Source organism: Anopheles funestus, chromosome 2RL, assembly GCF_943734845.2.
Source record: "Anopheles funestus chromosome 2RL, idAnoFuneDA-416_04, whole genome shotgun sequence".
Lineage (NCBI taxonomy): Eukaryota > Metazoa > Arthropoda > Insecta > Diptera > Culicidae > Anopheles > Anopheles funestus.
Window position 1 is genome coordinate 25,815,782 of NC_064598.1, and position 20,866 is coordinate 25,836,647.

At 41.3% G+C, this 20,866-nt stretch overlaps 1 protein-coding gene across 1 annotated transcript in view; it reads right to left on the reverse strand.

Annotated features, from left to right (window-relative positions):
* The window catches only part of LOC125765619 (leucine-rich repeat and immunoglobulin-like domain-containing nogo receptor-interacting protein 1), a 65,687-nt gene extending 45,130 nt beyond the window's left edge, over positions 1-20,557 (reverse strand). The window contains exons 1-2 of the mRNA XM_049430952.1: positions 20,177-20,557; positions 14,827-15,355 (exon numbers count right to left, since the gene is read on the reverse strand). The gene's annotated coding sequence lies outside the window, so the exon portion shown is untranslated. The remainder of the gene's footprint in view (positions 1-14,826; positions 15,356-20,176) is intronic.
* Positions 20,558-20,866: the final 309 nt, after the last annotated feature.

Below are 20,866 nucleotides of genomic sequence, written 5' to 3' on the forward strand. Positions count from 1 at the left end.
ATCCGATTAACTTCGTATCGGATAGCAGTGAAACAATAGCAGTTCAACAAGAATCACAGTATCACACATAGCAGGCAAAACCACGAATAATCATGATGCACTTAGCCCGCCCACAGCGAACAGAACCACAAAACGGTCGGTGCTCTGTGGGATGGATTGTGGGGTGTTTGGAAGCGAAACCCCGTTGCTGAGATGGCGAATTCGGTGCGGTTTGAGTTACGACCACTTTCTTTACCACATATCGTCTACTCCTTCTAGCGATACGCAACCAAAACTAACGCACACACTCGAACCAGCCCGTGGCGCACGTCGAACCCAGTTTCCCGATGCTGTTCCGGGCTTTTACGATCCGACTTCTTCCGATCGACCGTAAACGAGGGTTGATTGAGTTGTTTTATGTGTGTTATAATAACGGCTATTTCGGACCGTTTGGTCACTGCCTTTCTGCTGATGCTTTGGCTTTTCGCTCCTGCGTCTGCCTTACCCTTCGCTTATATCTGTTGGTGGGGGGAAAATTTATGGTGTCGCGTCGTCGCGAGCACCTCCCGAGAATGGTAGTGACCATTGAAACTGGACTGTACCAGCAAGTGCGCGCTGGATTGACGGGTTAGTTTTTGGCCACACAAAGCAAGTCGTGAAATCATATTATGTTAGTGAAAGGACTGGATTTAACCCTCGCACTCACTGTACGGCTTCCAACAAGAGGAACGGTAATGTTTGGATCGATTTTTTCTCTCTCTCTTCACTCCATCCCGAAGCTGTGACTTTCCTGTGCGCTTCAGTTTGTACACCGACTTGTCAATGGCAGTTTCGATATGCTTTGGGGTGACATTTTTATTATTTTTCCTTAATACGATATTTTTGCTTTCTGCGCTCTGCTCTCCCTAAAAACTCACGTGATGATGCAATAAAACGTGCCAATGTGCCATCTTGTGGTGGGTGTGAATGTTGCTTGAGACGGATTCGATTTACTGGGGCCGAGGTGGAGCGGTTTGGCAAATAGTAACAAATGGAGAAAAATCTCCCCCCAAAAACGCCTGCATAGGTGAGGAATGTTTCCACTACTGTTGGCTTCTGTGGGTTTGTTGGTTAGTTCGGAGCTGATATGTGTTCGATCACCCAGCACCTCTCTTCTGCCAGTCTCATAATCATCGTTTTATGTTGCCATTGAGCAATGGCTGCACCTTTTGCGGTACAAAAGAATGCTCCCACGAATGTACGGTGCCCGTGCCTGTGTGTGTGTGAGTGAGGAAAGTTATTTTTCTTTTACGATTTAGTTCGTGTTTTTCACATACCTCGTACCATGCAACCGCATTGTGGTTACGGTGGCAAACCGTACTAGCAATTATTGAAATGCCAATTTTAATTTCAATTGCTTTCCGATGTTGTCATTCCGTTTCACATTTCCCAGCTCCTGGTACGCTCACAAAGAGTGCAAGCTTTGCTCTTTAGCCCTATCTTTCTCCTATTTATCCTTTCTTTTGCTTTCTTTTCTCTACAACTAAAGCTACCCACCTTTTGAAAGGTCAGTGCCGTTCCGAATTGAATAGAATGTTTAAGGGAATGTGTTGCCGTTGGTGGAGGAAAAATGGCAAACACAGCGCAAAAAGATACATTTACCTTTTCGAATTCCGTTTTCCCATATATAGGTGAAAAGGTAGGGCTTGTGGCAGATTCGATAAATGAAGAAGAGCGAGTTGAAAATTTATCAGGAATGTAGCGTTGTTAGAAAGTTTTTGGTTGAATGGTTTTTTTCGTCAATGTATTTTCAAGGAACTTTTAGAAGAATAGTTTTATATTAGTACCTTCAGTAACATTATTGCTCGGTCACTTGTGTTTTGAACATAAATGAATAAGTTTCAGTGATAGGTACAAATGATGTCCTGCAAAGTTGAAAATGATTTTTAAGTACTTTCCATCGAAGTTGAAGCTTAGTTTCAATTTAACTTTTTTTATATTTAGATTGTGATTTTCGAGTAGTTTAAGTAAAACAATTTGATTGTGTAGCATCCATAAAACTTGATAAAAATATCATGAAATAATCAAAATAAAACAACCCCTATTTTTATCTTATTTTGTTCAAAAATTTAATATTAAAACGTTTGCGTGTTGTCAATTGTATTATTATATTATAACCGTATAGTTTTTTTTTCGGACTAAAGTCAGTTAAGTCACTAAAATCTAGGAATCGCATTTTTGAAGTTATTTAAAAAAAACTTTGAGTATCGAACATAACATAAACAAAATAAATAATAAATAAAAATTAATATAAAATCAGTCTTTATTTGTTAATATTTTTTAATACTTTTTCCATTTTATAACTTTGAGCGAATTGCAAAAGTGCTCAGTTCACTGGCATTTCTAATTTCATTTAAACTATTTTCATTGAAAAAACAACTTTTTGCATTGCACTTCCATCGAATCACAACACATTAAAAGGGAGGTAAATACAATCATCTCCAATCGGAAACGAATCAATCTGTAACGCTTTAACAGCTCAACAAATCAACAGCTGGTTTTCGTTACAGCACATAAATTGATTAGATGTCAGTTTCGATCCACTACCATCCATAACGAACACACTGCTCACCCGTACAAACGGCCCTTAACCTTAACCGATCGCTGATCGAACTGGTGTTTTGTGGTCATGAAACGAAATTATCAACGGAAGTATCAATAAAATAACTCACACGACTGCCCCGTCGGTTCAACCCCACAAGCCCGACCGAACAAATTTCTGTCAATAAATCGCAAACACATTGCCTACCATTTTTGGGTAGGCCCCAGTTAGGCCGGGAAAAAGTGGAAAAGGTTTTCAAATAAAGCAATCGTGCTAAAAAAGAAACGAGTCAAACGAGTAGAAGTGTGTGAATTTGTGTTTTTTTTCCTTTCATACTATCGCCTCCCATTTTCGCCACACACTGTATGGGGCCATGGTTCATGTTATAAGAGATAAAATCACGCAGCATGGTATCCTGTAGGGCCATTCACCATTCAGCGTATGAAGCATGTGGAACAGTACGAAAAAAAGTTGTGGTAACGAACAACCCGAAAAGATAGTAAGATGAGGGAAAGACGAAAAAAAAGAATCAAGAAACCAAAAGGCCATAAAGACAGGATCGGATATACTGGGAAAATCACTTTAACCTCACCAAAGAAAAAAAAATGGGCAAAGGTTACCCTGCATGGGAATTCGTGGTTGATGTATGAATTTGTGTGTGAACCACAACATCCTTTACGGGAGTTTTCCAACAGTGGCTTCGCTACACATGACGAAGACTTTACCACAAAGAAGCGGAAACTCATCGATCATCATCGAATACCACCGGGTTAGATAGATATGGTGGTTTATCGGTGAAGGATTTTCCAAACCCCTATAAATATCGACATGTTGATGCCCACCTTTGGAGGGCTTTGAAGGAGGGCGTGCAATATTCGCCGCAATATTGAGCAGCAAGGAGCATTTCCACTGTTCCGCCAGTATATGACTAAAGATTGCTTTTATTGAACAGCTAAAGCATACGGAGATAATCCTATGATAACGTCTTTAGCACGTTAGTGCTGATACAATTTGCCAGATAAGTGACACCTCACCCATCCGTTGTTGGCAAATTGGAGACCTATAGCGGTGGTATCATCGGGTTACGTTCATACGGAAAGTTCATCCATAATCTTGTTACATGGACAGATTGAGGCTACAATTGATGTTTGGCGATAGTATCGAAGCCAGGGCGCCAGGATACCACCGATAATGGGTGAAAATACAGTTCAAGCTGATAACAAACACAGCATGTTTGTAGAAAGCTTTAAGGTGTTTAGGAATGTTTACTTAATGAATTAAAGTTATTTTGTAGTAAAATGTAAAATACTAAATTTGATCTAAATTTGATCAGTTGTACAAAAATGTAATTCACTACAATGTTTGCATATTAAATGACAAGAGCTATGCACAGCAAAGTACTAGCTATTGTATAGGATCTCGCTGAAAATATTAGTATGAAGCTTGAAATGCTCTCACACTGGCAAGGGAAACATTCGTGATATGCAATCCATCAAAAGACGCTCCACGCTGATCGGTTGATTGAAAACGAAAGCGAAATCAACCAAAGGCTAGAGCAGGTTGGGGAAGCTACACACATCCTGTCGTACCGAAGCTTTGCAACGATTCCGTTTCACACACCTTGATACGACGTGGACGCTTTCCTCAGGTGTCTTCCCACAGCGCTCAGCCACAGTAGGTGCAAGGATGGGTTCGGTTGCGGTTAGCTTCCAACACGTCGCAACCATTGGAATAAGGGAATTCTGTGATGCTTCTCACCCGGAACTCTCAACGGACTTGTTGGCGGGAGTTTCCGGCCATCACGAGGGTTTTCTTCCGTTGGTAGACGATGTAGGAAATTTGTTTCTAGCACTAAGCGCAACGGGTTTTGTGAATGATTTGTGTGTGGAACCAGTACCGGGTGAAAGGTTAGGCGTTTTCCTTTGGGGAAACGCATTTTCATTTTTTAAACAGATTCATACATTGAAGGTTATGTGTAATGGCGATACATCTTTTTTGGGAAACTTCATTTTTTCTTCTTTCTTTAAAGACGCTATGAGAAAATCAGGACGAAGGTTTTGAATTTCATCAGATATTTCAATTTTTTCTCTTTCCATCCGAGCTTGTGATGTATGTAATATTTCTCTTACTCATACTGAGTGTTAAAAAAATACATTATATCCTGACTGTCGTCACATTAAGAAAATTGTTTATAATCTTCAAAATATCAATTGAAAAGTTGAGAAAATGCTTCTTAAAAACATTTTTGTAAAAGTATTTCTATCTTCTTTCCAAAAAACAACATAAATTACAGTAGCTGATCAATTGATTGATTTTTTAAAGGGCTCTGGCTTTATTTGTGATCATACACAAGGGTTAAACATTATTACCAGTAATCGCTTTACGTATTCACTCGAATATCATTTAAATTTTGATGGATATTCTAAAGCAAATTTGGAAAGTTCAGAAGTTCACGATCAAGTGAGCAGCAAAATCCAAGTCGATGATGATGGCTTATTTTTCTTCACTTCCTTATCCAAACTTTGTCCGACGCTTACGGTTTGCCGATGTGGTAAAGGTATACTAACGAGCCGAAAACAAACGAGCCTTTGCCAAAAAACAAGCTGGTGCTTCATCACTGGCGAAGATTAGGAAGTTGAAGCGAATGAAAGATTGCCAGCAAGTCAGTCATGCGGGCTGGTTCCACAGCTCAAAATCAGGATGAGATGTGTATCGGAGTTTGGAACGAAACAAGACTAAACAACAACAAAAAACCCTCCCCCGATAGGATACAGGCTCGTTCGGCACGACTTCACGTTGTTTGATGCGTTGTGATGATGGGTGTCCGCGCTTGGAAAAGCTACTAAAACCCACTCCGCTTTGCTGCTCTGCCGTCTTGCTGTGGCAGGAAGTTCCGAAACAGCGAACCGAAACAATGCATACGGCTATGGTTACTCGAACCGGAAGCGGACTATCGTGAGAACGGAGGGATCGTGTGACTTTCGTGTGACGAAAGGAATTTATCCAAGCAGTGGATGATTTCCCCAAGTACGGTGAAAGCGCAAGGAAGATGGATGGGATCGATGGGAAAAGTAAACGATAATATATAAATAATCGTGGCTCATAGCCAGAGCAGCATGTGGCCGGTGTAATGGTCGGTCCGGCTATGGTGAAACGGAACATTGACCATGGGTTGCTTGGGTGAAAAGAACGGCGAAGCGTATTGAGAGCTTTTGATGGTGATGGTGATACGTGATGTCCGTACGGTACGGGTTTTTTTGATGTACGTGATGTTGCGGTAGATCAGGCACCATGAGCCATCGTGTTGACCGAAACCGAACCACACAAGAACCGGGTGGCAGATAATGGTATTTGGTGTAGCAAATTTTGGCTTTCTTTTTTGCCAGTGAATGTGTGCGCTATTTCTTCATTCTTTATTTGACGTGTATATGTAGAAGAACATGCAATACAATGCGAATAAAATCCGTCAAATTGATGGTTGTTTCTTGTGTTTGTAGATGCTAAGGACCAGATCCATTTTCTTAGAATTTGATTGCAAGTTAGTATTGTGGTCTCGTTAGCCCGAACAGGATGGGTTGGTGCTTCTACGTATTCTAGACTTTCGTGAAATGTGGTGATTCTATGATCCCTTCGAGATAATGTCTTATTATCATGAATAGTGCAGTCCATCATGATGTTATCAAGCAGATTATTTGCCAGAAATGGACAGTAATAAAAAAGTTATTTCCTGGCTACTGGAATACAAGGAACGAAAAGATAGCCGTTGGGAAAAAAATGTCGACAAAGATACGTCGTAAAACATATTGCGAATGAAATGAGATATGTTATGAGTAAATTTCTAAAAGAGCCTTTATAACACACTCGCTGAGTTCAGCAGAGACGAAGTTATTCTATAAATATATCTCATTGGATCTGAGAATTATTTAAATAAATCTATGCATTAAGCAATATAGTCATCATGTGTAGCAACAGAATATGGTTGAACAATGAAAAATAATTAAATGAGTCTACTGGATTTATTGTTAAAATTATACTTAAAAATAAGATTATTTTGTATTGTTTAAAATAGTGATATTTAACTTTAAAGTGTCGACGAGTAACTTTGAAGTACCGAAGATAAATGTATTAAAAATTAGCTAATAAAAACAAAACAACGGTGTAACAATTGGGCGGATAATCTTCAATTATAGAAAAATTTTATACCCACTGTAATCAAACACAAGCATGATATCATTAATCAGCTTAACTTTTACCTTAAATCGCCTCAGTGATACCAATTACCCATTCTTCGTGTTGAACATTGCCCAACAAGCACATCACCCGAAAGAGCGTTGATAGCGGGAAGTGAAGATCGTGCGCATGGTTACTTTGGCCGTGTATCCTTAAAGCGCCCTAATAAATAAAGGTCACACCGGTGTTATCCGCCCGGGTCACAAGGACGCACGCGTCCGAGATACCGTGACCGTTTTGCAGTAATTAATTTGCTCCGTGAACGATACCATCTACCCGAAATGACTAACAGGCCGGAAAAAGTAATCTCGAGTAGGGAAAAAAAGGGATCTCCACTCCTTGACTGGTACAAACATAACGAGGGGTGGGTTTTTCAACGTTTCGAGAGGGCTGAAACAGGGCAAAAACCGTTGGGCCTTTGCGTTGGTGCTGGCGCGTGAAAAGGACGAATTCCATCGAGTAAAAAAAACAAGAAGGAAATGTGCCACTAGAGAGCGAAAGCGAGATAGAGCGATCGAGAGGAATGGCAGTGCAGAATTCGTTTTGATTCAGGTTCGCGAGCTTGAGGAAAGAAATGATCTAAAGTCGAAGGCGATGCTCTTGACCAAACCTGGCATGTTAAAAGGAACACGAAAAAAAAAATTGGCAACGTGTAAAAGTATGCATTTTCCGGAAAAACGAACAAGAATTTGTATGACCTGAAAAGGGCGGGCTGACCAATTCAAACCCGCTGATCGGGAAAGAACGTGGAACCCATGCAACTCACCGGTACGAAGGTCGGCAAAAATATTTTAAATATTTAATCAGGTTGCGGGATCAGCCAACCGTCAAACAAGGGAAAAAAGGTGTACATTAGTGCAGAATGCCAACAGTCAAGAAGAAGGCACGATATTTCTCTCTCGTCAGTTTTTCCTTCCAGTTCAGGCATCATCGCGAACAACACAGTTAAATGAGTGTATGCAAAATAGTTTCCAACGAGGTGGTTTCAAGCAAGAAAATATGAAGGAAAGGGCCTTGCACCTTTTTTTTGGTTTGTGTGTGCTTTGTTCTTACAAATGAGCAAAAACGTGAGAGGAAAAAAAGTGATCTAACATGCTGCAGCGGATCAGATTTTTTCCTCACCGAAAGCTGCCAACCCCGGGGTAAATCCATTCCGCAGCGCTTTCAATTCTCGTTTTTTTTAAGCGGAACGATAAGAAAATTCCATTCTCATCCATTTTTCGGGGTACGCAACCAATTGTGGAACGGAGAAAAAGTAAAACAAAAAGCCATTCCTGAAGAAGATATGATGGTAAAATTATCGCACAAGAAAAGTATGCGATCACACACTTTACATGAGAATGGGCAGAGCAGCGGAAATGGGAAAGGAGGATTGCGGTAGAGAAAAAAATTGAGGAGCAAAATAGGGAGCAAAAAAAACCAACCGAGTCCAGTGTTGCGTCATTTCCTGTAGCAAATTGGAAACGAGTTGCGCCCACGAAAGTGCGAAATGCGATTTGCATATTTTCGGTTGCCGTTGCCGCTACGAACACGTAGTTAAAAGTTTTTCACACCCACACACACCCCTGGTGAGGTTCCTCCTCCCCCCGGGGGCCGGGATGGGGCTGGTGATTTCTTTTCGCAAATTTTACATGAATAAATAATGTCGCATGCACGCTGTAGGGAGTTTGATTGAATTCATCATAAGCCGTGCATGTTGCATATGAAAATTCCCGGCTGCTTGTCGTTAAATTGCAGACCATCAGCAGCTTATCAGATTTAGGGGATGGAAACCGAAACGTATTGATTAAAGGTGTACCCTGATAGTATTGAGTGGCGATAACAGGATCGTATCAATTGCAACAGGGTTTGGGTGGGATTAATATTTTTTATATATATAACCATGAAAACGTTTAAAGGATGAATAACTATTTACTTTTAACTGAATTTAAACTTACTTAATAGATTTATAAAATAAATTTTCATGCATACAAATACGACTCGGTCTCACCAAATTCCCTATTCTTATATTAGTTACACCTCTCAAGTTCATCTTAGTTCGTTGTATTGTCTTCAATTTCTGTTTAACTTTTGGACATGCTATAAACTTATACGTAACGTTTTCTTACGTTTACATAGGTTCAGTAGGTCCAGTATGTGTCACGATTCCGACAGGTACATTTTATTTTTACATTTTATGTAAGGATTAAAGACCTTTTTATTGTGCTTCATCAGAATTCAAACCAATAAGTGAACACCTTATCGATTGAATTTTTTTAAATGTTCAATGTCTACGGAAGCCGCTTCCTCCAGTTGTTCATTTACTGATTTCCTTAGAGTCTTTTGCACTCTATCATCACACTTCAGTTTTGTAGCAGTTGCAACAATCTACAAACACGTTCAGTTCCATGTAGATTAATATTAAAACATTGTTAAATCTTTACTTTAATATTTAATCGATACACTTTTTAAGAACAAATCGTTGGGCTACGATCGATCATCATTTATAAAAAAACAAATAGCAATTTAAAAAAAAAAATTAAGTTTTATATCGGAGCAATTTTTGGATTGTTTTTATCAGAGGTTGGGTCGTTTTAAAATCATGATATGCATGTGAGGACATGCTCTGGTTGAATAAAGGTGAGCAGTCACAAAAAACATGTACCATTTTCCAATTTTAAGAGTAAGAGAGTTACGTAAAACATGAGATAGAAAGGGTTAGTAACAGAGAGTAGAAAGAAAAGGAAAACATGCACAGAGGCTGCATGTGTTGCTTTTAAAGTTTTTGAATCATGCATAAACAAATCATCCGCATCGACACTTTTTCCATTTGCATATTTATGCGGTATGGATGTAGAGCTGCCGCCGCATGCTGAAACGGACGATGCACATGTCAGTCGTGTTTTTTTTTCTTGGTTTTTTACCATCATTCCCGACAATTTAGGCACCTTTGGCAAACATTAGGTCCATATAAGCTACACTGTGAGTAGATTTTGGGACACTCTGTTGAGGATCAATTTAGCTCTGTCATTAATTTGTTTGGTGACCTTACTGTGGTACTTGTTCTAGAAGAAAATATAGTGCTCGTTGACGGTAGTTCATTTAAAAGCAAATGAAATTCTTATTAGAAGATGTTTACTATAATAAAATTTGAAATATTATTGCCGTTATCATTTAGTAAAGTTGGTTTAGTCATGAGACGTAAACGAAATATATCCAAATTTTGCATGAGCGAAATATCATTTCTGGTGAATATGTGTGTATCATTTTATATCAAGCCAAGATTTAATGTTCATGTAAAGTAAATCTAAAAAACAAATGTTTGAAGTCGTTTCTACGAGAAAGTTATTCTGCTTTGCTCAATCATGGGTCGTAAATCGATTTTGGCTCTCGGTGAACCTTGATTGTGGTGGAACTATTTGGCTGTAATTTTATTCCATCACAAACGGCTTTTCCATTCGCTGGTAAAAAAAGGAAAGAAAATCAACCCAAACCAGCGCTTGGTGCGCTGAATGCCGCGCAAAACGAAATCCATGATGAAGGATGTGTACTTGAATTGTTAAGCAAACGTTCGGGGTTGGCCATTGTGGAAAATGTAATCGAAATGTACCAACGGTGTGGAAACGGGTTTTTGTTGAGGTGATGGTGAATACATGATGTGGAATTAGAATGGGGTATAAATCTTTAAGGTGAACGGCGGAATCGATATGGAAATGATAGACTTTTTTTTTGTTTTATTTGCAGTTTTTGGGTACATTTTTTACACGAATTTGTTACATTTTGCATGGAAAATTTTTGTACTTGCCGCGGGGCTCATTGACCATGCATTTTTGTAGGATAAAATTTGCTTTTTGTTTTTTGTTTGCTACAATTCTAGTCGACGAATAAATAAATACTTCAAACGCTTAAGACGTAAAACAGAAAGACTGTTGGAAAAATATTAATCCTTAAAATGATCAGTCTTTTTCAGAAAAAAGGGAAGGAGTCAATTATTGATTAATTCATATTTTTTTGTAAAAAAATTGCTAACTAATATCCATAATATGGTACCGAGCTAAGCATTTTTAAGCTGTTTAGTGACCTTTCTGTATGCATAGTTTACGTAAAATTTCCATCTTACAAATTGTATTTTGAATGATAGACTCTATCAACTTTTACAGCATGTTTTTCTCTCGCATTGCCTTTAAATATCTTGTAAAGTAAGTATTTTTGACTTTTTTTCCACATGTTTCCAGCAATACATTTGCGTACAAAGCTAATTGAATAATTCATTCGTAAATGAGTATGCGTCATCGATGGAGGCGCCTGGTATTTTGTAATGCCATGCTTATGATTATTTTTTTCTAAACTATAAACTGTGATATCAGTGATAAAATAGATTATTTCTAAAGTTTTTTTTAATTGAAAAAAAACGAAGATATTTTCATATATTTTGAAATTACGTAAAAAAAATTAACACGTATTTTAATCAACTGAATTGGTACAAATAGGAATCTCCGTTGCTTTAGCGACTTATGGCTTTGTCAGATACTTAACGTTATCACCAAGATAAGACAGTGATCAGGTGCATCTTTCGAAGCAATTTTAAAAGATGAATTATTCCTTTTCCCTTGATGAAATAGACCATGCTTTCAGTAGAAAAAACAATCCGTTTCAACTTCCATTGCTCAAAGTTCTGACTATCATGTCAGACAAAAACACACACACATACAACTTAAAAAAAACTCAACATCAGCAAAATCCTTACTTGGCAGAAAACATAGTGGCCTGCTATGCGAAGACTCTAGTTCAAGAACCAAGAAAAAAGATACGCGGACAAGAATCGTACCGAACTCGGGCGGTAAAATAGCGAGAACAAACTAGCGTCAAATCAGACGAAATGTAAAAGGTGTTGAAAATGTTTTCTTAAACCAAACGCCCTCATCATCTTCCCACCAATTCGCCTCTGTCCCGTCCGTCCTTTGCATTCTGCTCTGGTTACAGGAAGCAAAGGCTACATCGTATCCGTTTCCAAAAGGCAAGAGTGGCACCGAGTGGCACCGAGTGGAGGAAAGGAATTGACGAACGAATCAATTCAGTACTCGAGTGTACTTGTCTTTTCCGCGGTTCGTAGGCCGACTCTGGTTTTGAAAACCATCGGCAAAAGAATTCGAAATCGAGTTTTCCGCTGGCGAGACTTTTCGAGTCTTTTCTTTTCCAGGTACACCTTAAGTTGCAGTTTGCCAGGCGAGAAGAGAATAAGTTTTCCAGCTCTGTGGCTTTTCTACCCGGCTTGCCATTCGTATCACTTCGCAGCTCGCAGCTTGTCTTTGTTCGGGGGTGGACGGAAGGCCTGCATTCAATCCTTTCAACCCACCCGATACCGTTACGGTTTTTCGTGTTTTCTTCTTAAGTTGGGGTTGCATCTTCGCTGCGATGCTCGTGTTGCCTTTCGCATCAGTACACCCTGGTATGGGGTTGGTAGCATCGGTGCATGCAACCCTGTACTACTTGCCCGTCGGAATCAATTTTCAGTGAGATGTTTTCATTGCGTTCGTTCATTCCGGGGGTCGCTTTGATTTCCACTTTTCTTAGCGGTCGTTTTATGCTTGTGTGTGGAGGGTTTTTCCGGGGTTTTTTTCTCTCTTTGTTGGTCGGTTACATCGCTTATGCTTGATGCTCACCAGCAAAGAGCAGTTTCCACAGCTGTAATGCAATACATTTCCCATCGAATGTGCGGACGAGTTGGGACTGGTTTTAGGAGTTGCATTTTTTATGTTACCACTCGCCCCAAAAACCCCTTCCATAAAAAAAAAATACAGTACTTTCCCATTCTGACCAAGTGAGGTCGAGTGAGTGTCCAACTCTGGGAAACTCTATTTTCAATTGAATAGTCTATAAACTCACTTCCTTGGTTTCTTGCAGGGTGGAACCACTTTTGCCCACTTTCTCACTATTTGGACGATCGGTACCTTACTAGCTCTCTCTCTCTCTCTCTCTCTCTTTCTCTCTCTTTCTCTCTCTCTCTCTGTGACGAGTTTGTGGAGAATGCTTCAGTAACGAACCATTCGAAGGTAGCATTCGTTTGTGTGAAGCTTTCCGCCTGAATAGTACAGTTGTACTGTAATAAAAAAAGAAGGTAAATGCGAACGATTCATGATGCATAGAATGGTTCGCTAGCCTGGGCAGTGGAAGTTGGTACTAATGCTCGTAAATAAGCCACTCGAAAAAGCGTTTGAACTTTTACTTTCTACCACAATCGTATCGCTTGCAGTTGGCCTTTTTTTTTGCAAGTGTGGCAAGTGTGCTCGTGTGCGATTTTGGAGGATGTTACAGTAAAGCCACACATTAAAGCATCGACCGAAGTCGAAAACCCCGATCGTATCGTGTGAGTTCTTTTCCAGCTCGAAATTATCAAACGTAGGACCAATAGACGTGCAATCAGCTTGAAGTGAATCAATTTCGGTTCAAATTAGTTTATGAATCATTTTTTCATGAACTATTTTCAGAATCAACTACTTTGAAAATACTTTTTTCATCAACTACTTCCAGCAAATGAAAGTTAAAACTTGAAATATTGTATTTAAAAAAATATTATATGATATGGTAGTTATGGTGTAGGTACGATATATTTCTGTTTCTTTTATAACCAATTTTAAGGAAAATATAGCCACAGATACTATCTCTGTTTACAGAGCTTACTTACATACTTTGAATCTTTTTTCTCACTACTAAAATCACTCTTCCATTCTTGAACGTTCCTACCCGGAAGTAAATTGAAAAAGTTCTAATAATTTATCGCAACAGCTTTATGGTGCAATAACTTCATCATGTAATGGTAGTTTTGGATACGAAAAAGAAGAAAAAGAAATAGTGCACCCTTGCTGCAGTTTCTGACAATAAAACGTGAACTTTGAAAGCAGTGAACAAGGAACGGAAAGACATACACCTTCCTTATCCTTGCCCGTTGCATACAACAGCGCAATCTTCACGGAGCGCGTCAATTCATCTGGCCAACGAAAGCGAATGGTGGTTGCAAAACTGGCATAAAAATCATTTCTCAAAGTCCTCACGTACAGTTTTGTTCGTAAGGTGCTGGGATTCCTTGGGAACAAAACTTTCTCCACCGAGCGCGTGTGGCGTGTTGCGAGGTTTGCGGGACTGTCTTTCATCCTCGAATTCGTTCGATTCCATTCCAAAGATAATTGAATGTCGAACTTGATGAATCGTTGCAGAATGATGTCGATAACTATCTTAGATAGCGGGGCGTTAAGTGTTTCAAGCTTAGGGGAGAAGTAATAATAATCAGGTGTCAGATCGTGCATCGATCGAGATGTTTGAAGGCGGCAGCTGATAGTTTATTTTTCTCTCCGAATTTCTACAACTACTATTTCGAATGTCTAAACCAAGAGAGTTGTTCGTGACCCGTGTCTAGTTTGAGAAAAACTTTAACAACTTACAATAGTAGAACTGTTACTGTTAAAAGATGCAGTATCTTCACCCATGCCTGACAAACAACTGTCTTTTCCCTTATACCTGACCTACATCGCGCTACTCCAGCATCGTTTGCAACACAAGATTACTAACCCTTTTTAATAATTGATTGCAATTGCTTGCACACCCACACACACACTGGGAATCCAATTTACTCGCAGCCTTCCAGCTGCGGCAGATAATGCTCACGAGTCCCGAGGCAATGATGGTTTGGCGGTGTACCCGTGGAGTTTGCTACAGGTGCGCTACCCAGCACCGGGAGGATTTAGAATGTCAGTCTGATTTTACACTCGACCGCCGTCATAATAATGTTTGACATGCTTTTAGCTCATATATATATCGAACCGCAAACTTTGCCGTAATGAGATTCTGGAAGCTGATAGCCGCGGCAACAGTAACAGCCGTGCTTTTTGGTATGCCTGGCTGAGAATGGAACTCACAACGGCGCGGTTTTATTATTAGATCTAACATTTGTTGTGTGTTTTTTTAACACACAAGCTTAAGTCTGCAACAAACACGACAGCCGCTTTCTCCGGTTTAAAGTCGTACAGTAAATAGAATGCATGGCACTATTCGGTACTTACCCGTTCGGTGTGTCGTAGCGTTCCGACTCGCTCTTAGTGCTTTAGAACATGCACGCAACGATCGTACGGTACGGCTGTCGAATGAGTGAAGCGTGCTGGTCGGTGCAGGTAAGATGCTGCAACTGCACCTGATGGGAACTGTAATTGCATAAATTATTCAACACCACTGTGCGCATCCTCCAACGGTAGGGTCGGTGTAAAACCGCAACGTGCGACAGAATCCCGGCGCTCTATACCGTGGGGTGACAAAGGTGTCGAAAATACGTCGCCACTGACACTTCACTGGAACACGCGTCGAATAGTGTGGTGGACGAAAGTGATCTTATTCTACTCAACTGTTAAACTAGATCAATTCGCGATAGGCAAATTATCTTCATTTTAGAGAAATGCACTGACACACTGTGTATGTTTCCTTTATCACTTTTTTACCTAACTCACTTCAAGATCAGTATCGACCTTTTAGATATCAATTCAATGCTTACTGCATATTTAATACGACGTATGGAATTAGTAAGATAGTGCGAGACATCTGAAAAGTAAGGTGATAATGTGTAGATGTAATACATTTTTTTAAAGAACTAATTAAATTACAAAAATGTTTTAAACACGATGTTCCCAGTAATTAGAAAATATGTAAATAAATAGTTTTTATTCTAATTAAACAATAAAAAAACTCTAATTGTAACCGTAAACATCCATTTCACTCGACATGATTGCAACAGTTCCGACACATGCTCTCTATTCATTGTGTTCGTCGATATAATTACCATTACATTCCACCGGACGCTTGACACCGGACGGAACTATGAATATTAGAATGAAAATGAATTCAAAAGCAAGAAAAAAAACACGAAAACAAAACATAGAATGCAACATCGTTTTGTGTAAATGCTAAACAAGAACTCATTTAGATTTAGTGGCCTCCCGACCCGTCCCTCCACCACCCCGGGTTTAGGTTTTGGATGTTGTCCCTCCCATCTCCCGGACAAACGGATGGAATGCGGTAAGCGTGGAAACCCAAAACCCAGGGATAGAATGACCGCACGATTGGATTTAGCTGCGGTGCTAGATGGCTTTGGCTCGGATTCACATTAATTGAGGCGAGTATTATTTTCATTTAATTTAGCCATTCACACTGAAACCCGTGCAATTGCCGTGGAATTGGAAAAGCAAACGGAACAGTGAATGTGTTGAATGTGCGAGGCTGTGCTGGATTTTACTCCGCTTTTTTTTTGGTTAGTGCTGGAAAGGATTCTAACGGGGGGAGATGCACAACCTTATATACGTATTGTGGTGTTTGGTTTTGCAGCAGGGAAATAATCTGGTTCTGGTGATTTGAGCCAGTGTCGGATAAGCTCGTACACTGATAGTCGCCCAAAAATTTACTGCCACCGCCCCTACGGGCCGGAAACGATGGTTAAACACCAGTGCTGGTGGTGTTGACTTTTTTTTCGTGGTACCTGGGATGAAAACAATGCAATATAAATAAAATGATTTGCTTAAATGACTTTTGCATTAAACAGCGGGCTGGGGTGTGCTTTTACCATTTGTAGCTCCGGTTGAACGTGTTTTTTCGTCGTTGGTTCATGTAAAGTTTTGTTTTTTTTCTTCTTTAAATGAAAATTGTTTTCTATAACATACATCATGAAAAGCGTGTAAAGAGCAAATGGACAAAAATCACCCAGAAGCTCGAAAAAAAATAAAAAGCTCCCTTAGACAATGGTTAGCAATGAACGGTGGATAGAAAATTCCAACAAAACAAAACATCAAATGAAAGCACATCACAGCACGGATGTAGAATGACCGAAAAGGGCACATGTGGCCAGCGGAAGGAAGGTTAAAGTGATAAAATAGTTTGCATTGTTTTGTTTCAGTCCTTTTTTTTTGTTGCTCTTCTCTCCTCTACTGCAATTTGTAGTTTATTCCTGTGAGCTTTTTTTACTGCTTTTCACATTTGTTCAGAAATAATGGTGGCGGGTTTGGTGTATCGGTGTACTACGGTGGCAGGAAAGGTTGCTGCCCAGATAACGATACCGCTGTATCGGGAGGTGAATTATCACCTTCAGCATACAGACAGAACCTCCCGCTCGCCACACTGACAGATGTATTGCGTATTACGGCAGGGTACTAGTGTGAAGAGGTAGCCGGGCGGTGCCAACGGATGCACGGTGCACATGATACACACACCCCCCCGCTCAGCGTTAGACGGCTGAGGATGTTGAAGAGTCTTTTCAACAAAGCAAAACTACCAAACCGTGACATACATGCGAAACAAGCTCGTCCCGTACTACCGGATGTGCTGTCCAGTTCGCTGATCACACGGCCACTGTGTGCATTTCACCTCGCTACAACTCTTTCACATTGTCTCTTTGCGGTTGATGTCGGTGTGTTTGTGCGTTGTATGTACTTCGTGCCGGTAAGGTGTGAACGTGTGGATTTTTTTCTTCTTGTTGTTGATCCTCTTCGTACACACAATAGTTGAGCAAATAAAACATAAAAACCTAGCACCGAAAGTTTTGGGTGGGAAAGTGAGCCAGCTTTTGTGGGATTCCCATTTGGGGCCTGATGGAGAGCGTTGTCATCGCCTCAGGATACAGGAATAAGAGTGGAGGGTGGGAGTTGAGGAAAAAAGGCCATGGAGGGATACAACCAGGTGAGACAGTTGTTACCGCTAACCGAAACTCTATAACCTTGTTAAAGCAGGAAATTAAACCCGAAAGTGAGAGAACAGGATAAAAGTTCGCAAGAGAAAGAGAAGAGCGAGACAGAAATGAAAAGGAAGAAATTTACTTGAATAGTCCTAGTGTCGACCAACATACGCGAAAGGACCATAGCACAATCGGTAAAATAAAATTAAAAACTTAACCAAAAAAAAAAATCGCTCTTGAAGCTCCGTACCTTTCAAGCATCCGACCAGTAGGACCATTCGGGGTGGTGAGCTTTTTTTTTGGTCGCGAAATGTGCACACCTCAAGCACACCCTGAGCACCCTGAGCATCCCTTCGAGCGGCAGCATGTCATTACGTTTCCCGACAGGGCAACAGTAGCAGTGCCGGAAGCACTGTTATCGGCGGTTTGACAACCTCTGCTGAGGTTCTCGGATTCGCTCTATTGTTTCGACAAACGGAACGACCCGTTCGGCAAGACCGTCCGCACACCGGACCGAACAAGGTGTGTTATCGTACGGAGTGTAGATTTAACCTCACTGTTAGCTGTTATGTATGTGTGTGTGTGTGTGAGGAAACTAGGCTACGGCACACCACCACAATGGAGTAGTTCGTTTGAGGGAGGGTTTTTTTTTATCCTTCCACGTCTTGTTCCAAGTTTGCATGAATAGAGACCCCTACCGCATCCGTGGGTGGTTTGATTGTTTTTGTCCTCGTTTTGGCTTTTATTCTTTCTGCTGTTCACAACTTTCATTTCGGTGTTCACCGTTTCGGTAGCGAAACGAAACGTGTACTGTTCGCAATCTGCGCCACATCCGCACGGAATAGAGGGGGTTTTGTTTCGTCAAATGGTTGCATGCATTTAACCCGGTTCACCTATTGGGTGTGCGATTTTTCTGCTATCTCCACCCCTCCATTAAACTGTGTTGAAAGACTCGATTCCAAATCGGGGTTTTTTCTCCCTCCAAAGAATCCAAAGATGTGATGTTGTTTTGGTTCATTCTTTTAAAGATAAAAACTCGTACCAAAAAATATCCAACCTTACAAATACACCCAGCACAAACATGGAGAGCAACACGAGTTTAGGGCCAACTTTAAGGTGATTGTTTGTAGCCTTAATAGCGCGCTTTCCATTTTGCAGGCTTTGCGGCACGCAACAACCGCACGTGTGCACGTGAGGCGACGTGAGATGGAAATGTGCACGTGAGCGTACGGTTCGGTCGTGATCGTATATCCTGCAGCGGGCGCAACCGACACGACACAGAGCTTTACGTATCTTATCTTAAACCCCTATCTACGATGGCCACCAGGAATCCAGTGTGAAGGTGAATGGCCCAAAATAGAGAGTGCAGTAAATAAATAAACATCACAATAGATTGTGGTGATGGCAACAGCAATCCTTTAGGAACGATAAGGGTGCACGAAGGGTCGCTTGCTATGGAGGGAAACAACAGAGAGAGAGAGAGAGAGAGAGAGAGAGAGAGAGAGAGAGAGAGAAACAAAATGCATAAAGTACGAACTAACAGTAGACTCGCAAGAGGATGTTGATGCCTTTCACATACATGCCGGAAGTTACCGTACGGTCGAAAAACAAAAACCAAGATGACCATCGTCGAGCGTGAAGCGTACGGATAACGATGGCTGCCAAAAATAGCCTCCGGCCCCAAAAACAGATGTATGTATGGCACGCGAACCTACCGGCTGTAGGCAGTTTGCCTCCCGTTGCAGCAAAACAGAAGGCTGCACAGAGGCCAAAAGCCACCCGACTACACTGGGCACCGATAAAATGCACTGTTAAAGGAAGTTTTGTGGTGTTGCAAGAAGACATAACGACACCGGTACACACCCCATTCGAGAGCCATCAAATCTGCAACGACCGTCTCCTGGTGCTCGTTTAACACTGACCTCTATCCCTTGCACATCGAGTCTTCTGGTGGCCGAAAGGTTCTTCCCGACCCCCGACCAGAAGGACGTTATAACGGGTGTGAGATATGGAGGAAGGCATTTATCATCTCACGATGTTTTCGGTGGTTAGGGGTGGCTAGTTGACCCTGCTGTCCCGGAAGTGTTTGCTACGGTACTGTTCTGGGGATGGTCGAGTCATCTGCCTAGTCATACGGCAGACGCCTATCGCTGCGGTATTTAGATGGCTACAATTTGTTTCCCGCTACAACCAACTTTCGATCCAACGAGCGAAAACCCCGTTTGGCCCTTAGTACAGGACATGGTGTACTGGGTTTTGCTGAAGTACCGGAAGCAATAATGAGTCCCATTTTCCATTCGGACATCAGCTTACACACTTCCTTCCTGCAGCAGGACAAATTGGTACGGTGTGGTTTCCTGCACGAGACAAGGGGAATATCACGGGATGGGGAGTGGGAGGGAGGTAGGGAGAGAGGAGAGAGGTTAAGATGATCACGAAAATGGTCCTTAGAGGTATTCGGAGCACAAGCAAATCAGCACACATAAACACAGAGCCATGAGTATGCACCATTGTCTCAAGTGTGGCACTAAACGATCTGTTTTATGCTTGTTTGCTGGGTTCCGGACCCGGACCCCGGGAGGGGTGGCAATGCAACATAGTAACAATCCCGTGTTGTATCACTTTGTCACAGTGCGATGCATTCTCATGCTGAATGCACTCGCATTCGGTGCACACGCACGCACCGTGATGGATGGATGTACCTTGTGCTTCACTTTCTGTTCACTTCCAGCAAACTTCCGGGTGAATTCCTTCCGCTACACTTCGGTCCGTCAGTACACACTACGATACGCGATCACGCGAAAAAATGAAATCCCGCACGGTAATCGGGACGCAAATGTGGTCGTGGCCCATCCGTCGAACCGAACGATCATGAACTAACTAACGCGTGGCTGACTCTGGTGAGATGAGGGTCCGCATCATCTCGTCAGATGTTTTTCCTGCTTGTTTGTGCGAAATTCCGACAGCTGGTGGACTGGTCGGCCGAATTCCATTACGCTGCCGAACCATCGTTTTCCACGACTTGTCACGCCGAGTTCCGATATGGTCGCGAACCGGGCACGAGCAGTGCTTCGTTCGGATGGGGGGTTTTTAGCAGTTTCGAACCGAGTTACTTACTTCGGAGCTTGAATGCGCGCGAACTTCCAGTCGTGCCGCGTTCGTGTCAAGCTTTCTGTGCCGACAGGAGGAGGTTAACGAACCGACTGGAAGTGAGTGTTTCTGGTAGATTCGTACCGTGAGTGGGATAGTAAAATTCCGTCACAATTCAATTGTTTGGTTCAGTCGCGTTCGGTCGTAGTAATTGCTTTATTACGCAGGCGAGCATTGTGTCGTTTTGGGGGAAGGTTTGTATTGACGAAACTTTTTCCGGATGGTCAGTAAGGATAATTTTT